We start from the raw sequence: 9030 nt of genomic DNA, 5'->3' as shown, positions 1-9030 counted from the left end.
TAATTCTACTCAGAAAACAGTCCGTTTTCAGCTACCACCAACTATGGGTATTTTGACACCTGTGCTAGGAGAAGAGGAAGGAGGGGGTGTAGAAAACGACGGCAACATAGGAAGCTTACAAGCAAACAAGAGACAAACCAGGGCCAGCTCCAAGGAGATGAGCACCAACAAATAACAGATGATCTTGTTCTCAATTTGTCTAAAAAAACTATATCTCAAGAGGAAAGACTTCTTCTTAACAAGGGTTTATCCTTTGCACCCACATGTAACTTCAGTCCATTGGACGTACAAATCGATTTATTTAAATTTACCAGAAAATTGAAGTTAAAAAAATATTTTGCAACCAAAGCACCGGGTGATTTTCAACCTGAAGAGGTTAGCATACTTATCAGTGATAAGTCGATCCAGGATATTGAAGATACATATACATTGCGTTCATTGACCGAAGGTGATCAATATCATGTATTTCACTTATTAGATGAACTCAAGATAAAATCTGATACCCTTACCACAAAGGAACTTAAAGTACGTTCAAAATTCATGCCACAGTTGGCATCTGACAACGTCATTGACACTTTTCAACAAGCAGTTTCACGAGATCTATATAATCTTAATTGTAAAAAACATAAGAATTGGATTACTCAGAACAATTTAACTAAATCGGAAAGGAAAGCACTTGTTTCGCTTAAATTGGATTCACGGACAGTAATTAAAGAGGCTGACAAGGGAGGCAATATTGTGCTAATGGATCGGGAGGATTATTTGGAAATGGCATCCAGACATTTAAATACCCCTGGGTGCTATGAATTAAGAACGGATGATTTTCGAAAATCAGCATTGGAGCAAGTTGAAGCGCACATACTCAATTGGCATAGAAAAGGATTGATAACGGATGATGAACGCACTTATTTATGGATAAAAGAACCGGTAACTCCAACAATGTACTTCTTACCGAAAATACATAAACCCTATGAAAGGATACCAGAGGGCCGCCCGATCATGAGTGGGATTGGGTGGGTCACAGAGAATATCTCGGAATATCTGGATCTATTACTCAAACCAAGGGCTATGTCACTTCATTCATATTTGCAAGATTCCACCAGCCTTATACGGAAACTAAAAAACTTTACTTGGCAGAGTACCTTCCTTCTAGCGACTCTAGATGTGAAGGCACTGTACACGTCTATTCAGCATAAATGGGCCATGATTGCAGTTGACTATACTTTCAGGCATGAGTCAGCCTCGTATTACAACCATTTGAACATGATTAAAGAAATGTTACATCTCACGTTTGATCTCAATGTCTTTACCTTTGACAACAAGGTATACCAACAGACCAAGGGGGTAGCTATGGGTACTAAATATGCCCCAGCATTGGCGAATATCTTCATGGGGATGTTGGAAGACAAAGCAATATACACTGAATCATTTTTCATTGAGAAAATCCAATTTTGGACAAGGTACATCGACGATGTTTTTTGCATCGTCGATAGTAGCATAGAGGAATTTCACGCATTTGTGGACAAGTTAAATCTTAATTGTTTTGATATTCAATTTACTGGAGAATGCAACAAACAGCGGATACATTTTCTGGACTTGACAATATATTTGGAAGATCAAGTACTACAAACAACTACATTCAGAAAACCAACTGAAGTTAACTCAATATTACATGCTAAAAGTTGTCATTTTCGACCAACTATCACCAATATACCATTGGGTGAATATATCAGAGCGAGACGAAATTGTAATAGTAACTTAAAATTTGAAGAGGAATGTAATCTATTACAACGACGTTTTAGAAGGAGGGGATATGCCCAAAAAGACATAAGTAAAGCATATAAGAGAACCAAATTGATGCAGCAGCAGGATACTTTGAGACAGAGACAAGGGAATAATTTGGAAGCTAACATGCCGATTAGCTTTATCACTCAATATTGTTCAGACCACCAGAGATTACGAAAAATTTTGAACAAACATTGGTACCTACTTAAATTGGACAGTCATATTGGTGAGTTTGTGAGTGATCATCCACGCATTACCTTCAGAAGAGCAAATACACTTAAATCTATCCTTAGTCCATCGTTATTACCGGACATTGAGAGCACTACTCAAGGTACATGGTTACACAAGAAAGATTCTGGTTTCAGGAAATGTGGAGTCTGTCCACAATGTAAATATGCATACCAAAGAACAACGGAATTCGAAGATAAAAATGGAAAATGTTGGATCATTAAACAAGGAATTAATTGCAAAACAACTTTTGTAGTATATGGCATCATCTGTGTCTGCCACAAACTATATATTGGTAGCACCAAGAGACAGTTGAGAATCCGTATCCGTGAACATTTAGCCAAAATTGGCAGTCAAGACCCATCACTTCCGTTAGCTGAACATTGGCAAAAAACACATCAGCTACATCTCAAATCGGAAATTAGATTCATTGGTCTTAAACAAGTATCCTTGAACAAAAGAGGTGGTGACAGAGTGAAGGCGTTACGACAAGCGGAAGCAAGAGCAATTTGTTACTTCAATTCGACAAATACAGGACTTAATACAGATAATGAAATGGTTTCATTCTTGTGAGATGTAGTACATTGCAATCTGGCTTCTCAAGCTCGAATAATTTTCATTGTTATACCTGATTTAGAACACGGCTCATTGTTTATTAGGAGGTTGCATGTATTTCAGGGTGTTGTTAAAGGGATACCCCATCATAATTGGTAGCTCAGTATGTTATTTGAATGTTGCGTGTAATGCTCACCAACCTTTTGTAGTTAGGTGCATTAGTGCCCGTGATTATACATTACTGTGATAGTAACCATTTAAGTATTCAACAAATATAAATTGGGTCAGGAGAAGCGTATACATGCTTTGTTAGTTTCTCAGGCTTTATTCAAATATTTTGAATTATATAGCATATGTAATTTGTAGAATGCTGGGGGATAGAATGCGGTTTTCAATGACGACGCTTGTCCTTGCGTCGCCATGGTAACCGCGCACAGTGATGACGCCTAGTATAAGAAGGCATACCTGGTAAGCGTTCGGCTTACCTGCCGACGCGTGTGACTGTTTGTGTTCCAGGAACTGGTAAGAGAGGACCGCTTATCTCATGGTTTACTTTTCAATGAGATTTAGCTTTAATGGTACTTGACGAGTAGCAACAAAATAAGCTATATGTTGTGCTTTCCGTACTTGATATACGTGTTCTATAATTGGAAATGCGTCATCATTTCACGTAATGATGGTTAATTACAATTGTCTTCACTACGGAACTTATAATGAATTGTTTTGAATAAGGCAGAAATGGCCTGTGACCATTAAGAAGAGTTGTTTTGCCCGTTTGGTGAAGGGCGGGATTTATTCTCATGAAAATGCCTAGTTGCCACAGGCAACCTTGATATACACAATTAATGTATATTCTAAATTGGACAATCAGTTTTATTTACCTTCGCTACTTACATTTTTTGTTTAGATTGATATTGGGGATTGTACCCCGTTACTACTACATGGACAAATAGTCATAAGAACTGGTTACATCAAATTTCGGGTAAGGACATCCACCAAGTTGTCAGTTTGTCTCAAGGGACCATTGCAGAATTTGGTTATATTATTCAATGAATTGAAGAATAATGATTACTAATGGGTTCTTTTTTCTTTTTTTTCTTTTTGTTTGTGTTTTTGTTTCTGTTTTTTGTGCTCTTTTTCTGTTTACTCAAACATAACAATGTATTATGATATGTTTGCCTATTTTTCTACACCCATGAACCCTTCCCTTTTGCCCATCCTTGTTTTTCTGTCTAATTTCTTTCATGTTATTATGCATATTTTGTGGTCACGATATTTGAAAACTGGTATTATGTTATACTTTATGATGTCGTTCATACAAATTGTTTTTTGACTATGATATATTGTATGTCCTATATTACAATTATGGGTAGCCCGGATTTGAAAAAGGCTCAGTGGAGCCGAAACATGTTATCAATTATGGGCTCAATGGTCATGGATGATCAATAAAGCATAATCTAAGATTTAACTCAACTTGAGTTGTTGGCGCAGAGTCCTGTATTTTCATTAATTAATTTCCCATGTGTATTGTGCTTACTACATGTTAATTCAGCCTGATACCTACTTCTCTGATCACAATCTCAGGAGGGCTCCTTGTCCAGCCATCTGGATCATGTCTATTCATGCCCTAATGCCATTCCTCAACTGAAATCAAAATCCAACTATAGTATACCTCTTTACATTTCTTCTAAATAAATCAGCTCAGTGAATAGTCCTCGTTCATCCCCTTCGGTTGTTGTGTGTCAAGGAGGTCTATCCAAACAGCTCTCTGTGTGTGAGACATGTGTTAAAATACCCCCTCTGAGTGGACATCTCACCACTTCCAAAATTGTAAACTGAATTTGAGCTATTCTATGTCTCTGATCTTTAAAATGTCTTGCTACTGGTGATTTCATATTAGCACAGCTAATATTGGATATATGTTTATTCCACCGCTCGCGGGTTGATCTTGAAGTTTATCTGATCTACAGCAGTCCGCAAGGGCACTTAATGCTGTATATCACTCCAGTCGACCTGCAGTACCCCTCCGAGTATGAGTAGTAGTCTGCTTTGCATATATTATTACAATGGCTGCATGCCAAACATGCAAAGGTCCCCTTCCTTTGGTTGCAAGTGTTTTTTGTACTTCCCGCGGTACCCTCTCTGCCTTCACCAATCTGTCTCTTAAATGTGTGCCTCTTTTGTATACCATCATCAGTGGTTCAGGGAATAATTTCAACAAAACTGTGTTGTGATGTAGAACTGACCAATGTTTGTGAATCATCTTTCGAATATGGAAGCTCTGCCATGAATATTTTGAAATATAGAGCAAAGAAGTAAATTCCTTTCTAGGTTTCTGGATCAAGAGTTGCTCCTTTGAGATAAGAGCTGCTCTTGTATTTGCCTCTTGTAGCACTTCCACTAGATAGCCTCTCTTAGAAAACCTAATCTACACGTTCTGTGTCCAAAGTCGTTGAATCCGAAATAATTCTCTTCAACTGTAAGTGGGTTTGTGATATATCGAGGTGTTTATTCTGACATTCATTATATTCAGCTGGACGTCCAAAAGATGTAGAGAAGGATTGCCAATCTCGAGCGTAAATTTGATGCGCAAATGGACACTGTTAAAGTACTTAAAGAATTCATCTAATTCACGTCTAGACCCACACCAAATGCCAAAGATGTGATCTATAAAATGCTTCCATACCAACATTTTAGATGACAATTCAATTTTGTCAAGTACATGTTGTTTTTCAAATGCATACATACAAATATTTGCATACGCTGGTGCCATGGCACACCCCATTCAGGTTCCAGACACCTGGACATAGAATCTGCCATGGTATCAGAAAATAATATTGTTAAGAATTATATTTACAAATTCAATTACTAGCTGCCTTTCACATTTCACATTATCAGACTGCAATAAGATCCACTCTATAGCTTCTATTCCGTCGCGGTATTGCAGTATACAAGCTGCATACATCCAGGGAAAATAGTATGCTGTCAGGTGATATAGATACAATATCATTCAGGCAAGTCAGGAAATCAGTGGTGTCCCTTAGTTAAGTGGAAATCTTCTGCACCAGGGGTTGCAAGTTCTTGGGCCTCATTACAAGTTTGCCTGTACAGCAACAATGGTACCGGTAAGCTTGCCATTCTGAATGGTGCCGGTGCATCTGGCCTCCCCATTCCCATTGAGCCCTATGGGGCTCGAACATCGATGGGGAGCATTTTTTTTACCAGTGCCGGGAATGGGCAATTACCAGGTCCGGTGGGGCCGTAATGACCCCGTAATTGCCCATTCACGGGCGCCGGTAAGAAAACAACACCGGTGGCGCCATAGTCTTAATGAGGCCTCTTGTCTACATATGTCGCTAATGGATCCAGGATACTTTCATACCCGGCCACTATTGCTCTTAAAGGTGGTTTTAACTTGTCATTATGGATTTTTTTCAATCCATAAAACACTGGAATAATTGGATTTTTTTTTAGCAAGAAACCTTTAGTTTATTCAGAGATACACTCGTTATCGTTTGCTTTTTCTACAGTTGATCCAATTTGTGTTTTAATTTGGGGTGTAGGATACTGGTCCAAAGGGGCATATGTTGACGTATCAACCAACATGTCAATACAGCTATTGTGATAGGAGGTGGTGTCCATTACAACAATGGCACCATCCTTATCAGCAGGTTTAATGGTTAATTCCTCATTTCTAGCCAGCAATTCAATATCCTAAAGTTGTTGGTCTTTTATATTATATGGACTCCTTTTGCACTAATCAATCGTCTTCAACTTCCCTTTATGCTTAAACGTAATCAGTGCAATATTCTGAATCTGCCGGTCAAAGGTACTCTCAGGTTTCCTGTAGGAAAAACACCCTCTACTGCTTTTCCCCCACATGGCATTACCTGTAATTTAAGAACACACCTCGAATGGTTTGGCCTGACATGCCAGTATACGCCCCTGTATGGAAAAACCTCTAATTGATTGGTCCCCACTTTCCAGTATCTGCCCCTAAAGAACAGACCCTTAATGGCTTCACCCCCATATGCCAGCACCAACCCTTGTAAGAACACACCTGTAATAGTTTTAACCAAAATGCCACTATCTGCCCTTGCAAGAACACATGTCTAATGGATTGAACACTACATGCATGTATCTGGCTTTGTAAGAATGCCCCACTATTGTATGTCCCCCCACATGGCAGTATCTGCCCTTGCAAAAGTCCATCTATAATGGCTTTGCCCCTACATGTCAGTATCTTCCCCTGTAAGTAAACACCTCTAATGTCTTTGCCCCGAAATACAAGTATCCTTGCATTGCAGAGACACACCTCTATTGGTCTGTCCCCACGTGTCGTTAACTTCCCTGTAAGAGCACACCTATAATGAATTTGCCCTCACTGTAAAAACACTGCTGTAATGCCTTTGTTCTTGCATGCCAGTATCATCCATGTAAGAGCCAACCGCCAATCAGTTTGGCCCACATGCCAGTATCTGCACTTGTAAAAACACACTTCTGATGTCTTTTCCCCAACATGTCGGTCTCTGTCATTGTTAATACACGCCTCTAATGGATTTGCGCCCACGTGCCAGAACTTGATCCTTTAATGGCATAGGCCTAATGGATTTGCACACACATGCCATAATGTGCCCCTGTACGCACACACCTCAAATGTCCTTGCCCTATCATGGTGGTATATTCCCATATTGGAACACACCTCTACTGCTTTCGCCCCACATGCCATGATCTACCCTTTAAGAATAAGCCTCTAATGGCTTTGCCCTGACAAGCCAGCATCTGCCCCTTTAAGAACACACCAGAATCTTCCTCTGTAAAAAGACACCTCTAATGGATGTACTCCCCAATTGCCAGTATCTGCTCCTGCAACAAAGTCTCTCTAATGGATTTGCCCAGAAACAACAATATTTTCCTCTTTAGAAGCACATCTCTATCTTTTCCAAATGTGTCATTATATGCCCTGTAAGAACACACCTCTAATGGAATTACCCCCACATCCCTGTATCTCCACCTGTAAGAGTATGCATCACATAGTGTTCCCCATATTTGCCAGTATCTGCCTCTGGAAGAACACACCTGGAATGAATCTATCCCAACTTTCCATTATCTTTGTCATAGAGAACACCCCTAATCACTTTGCCTCACTTTCTACTATCTGCTCCTTTAAGAATACACCTCTAAAGGATGTGCCCTCATATGCCATTATCTGTCTCTTTTAGAACACACCTCTAACGGCTTTGCCTATACTTGCCAATATCTGTTCCATAACAAAGCATCTCTAATGGATTTGACCCACATGCCAGTATTTTCTCCTGTAAGAGTCCACCTTTGATGCTTTTTTCTCTCACATGCAATTATCTACCACTGTAAAATCCCAATCATGATAGGCCCAATTTACTAAGGAAGATAAAATTTGTAAGTTCAACTTGCGCCCGAAATTAGTCAGAACTTGCATACGGGTAACGTACATTTATTTACAAAAAGGACTTTCGAACAAAGAACAGAATGCTGGAAGTCAAGAAAAAGTGCGTATGTCAAAGTGGAACGCCCGTCAAAGGTGGAAGTAGCACCAAATATAACCACATAAATAACACCAAAAACACAGAACAATCAATATCAATGCAAAACAACTATCAGAAAAGCGCACCACAGCACCCACAATCACCACCAAGCCACCAAAGAGGAGACTGGACAGACATAGTGCCACATCATACATGCATGCAACTAATAGAACCATCTCGAAAACAAGCAATTCCCCTCATGCAAAACATACAAACAAAGCTAGCAAACAAAACACACAATACACACAGCTGCATAACATCCCATTCAAACAAGAACAAATCAACCACCACAGTGAAAATGCATATCAGTGTGCACAGCATGATGCCACACGTCCTAATATAAAGGCACTTTGTGGCACTATATGCCCCCATCGCAGGAAATGCATCCCTGTGATTTGGCAGTAGCACTCCACATGCAGCAATGGAACAATGTTGTTGTCCCAGCCACTGCTACCTCAGCTGAGGAGGAAAAGACATAGGGAGCAGGTTTTCCACTCCAGGGGAAAACTCTTCAGCATGCTCCACACAGTGGTCTACGAAAGGTATAGCTTCCTTCGGCATGTAATCATGCATATGTTGCAGGAGTGGGAGGGTGCTTTGTACCCCACCACCAAACTTCCACATGCCATTGGGGCACATCTGAAGCTCCTGGCTGCCCTGCACTTGTTCACCACTGGTTTCATCCAGACAACCAATGGCATCACTGCAGATATCTCACAGGCTTTGCAGTCATGCACCCTACACCAGGTTGTGGCAAGCAGCACATTGTGCTGCCGACACCATGTTCACATGCCCATCACTCAGGACAAACAAAGGCAGGTGGTTTGCACATTCTACGCACTGCACTGATTCTCTTGGGTCATTGGTGCCATCGACTGCACCCATGTTCCACTATCCC

General features: G+C 40.1%; 1 long non-coding RNA gene across 1 annotated transcript; it reads left to right on the top strand.

Annotated features, from left to right (window-relative positions):
• The first annotated feature begins 2703 nt into the window (after window positions 1–2703).
• LOC138581923 (uncharacterized) lies at window positions 2704–4052 on the top strand. The gene is made up of 2 exons (XR_011304875.1): window positions 2704–3550; window positions 3942–4052. It is a non-coding gene; the product is annotated as an uncharacterized lncRNA (long non-coding RNA).
• Window positions 4053–9030: the final 4978 nt, after the last annotated feature.

The sequence above is a fragment of the Ambystoma mexicanum genome, chromosome 3q (assembly GCF_040938575.1).
Source record: "Ambystoma mexicanum isolate Mex_15411 chromosome 3q, UKY_AmexF1_1, whole genome shotgun sequence".
Lineage (NCBI taxonomy): Eukaryota > Metazoa > Chordata > Amphibia > Caudata > Ambystomatidae > Ambystoma > Ambystoma mexicanum.
This window is presented reverse-complemented; position numbering and strand designations above follow the sequence as displayed.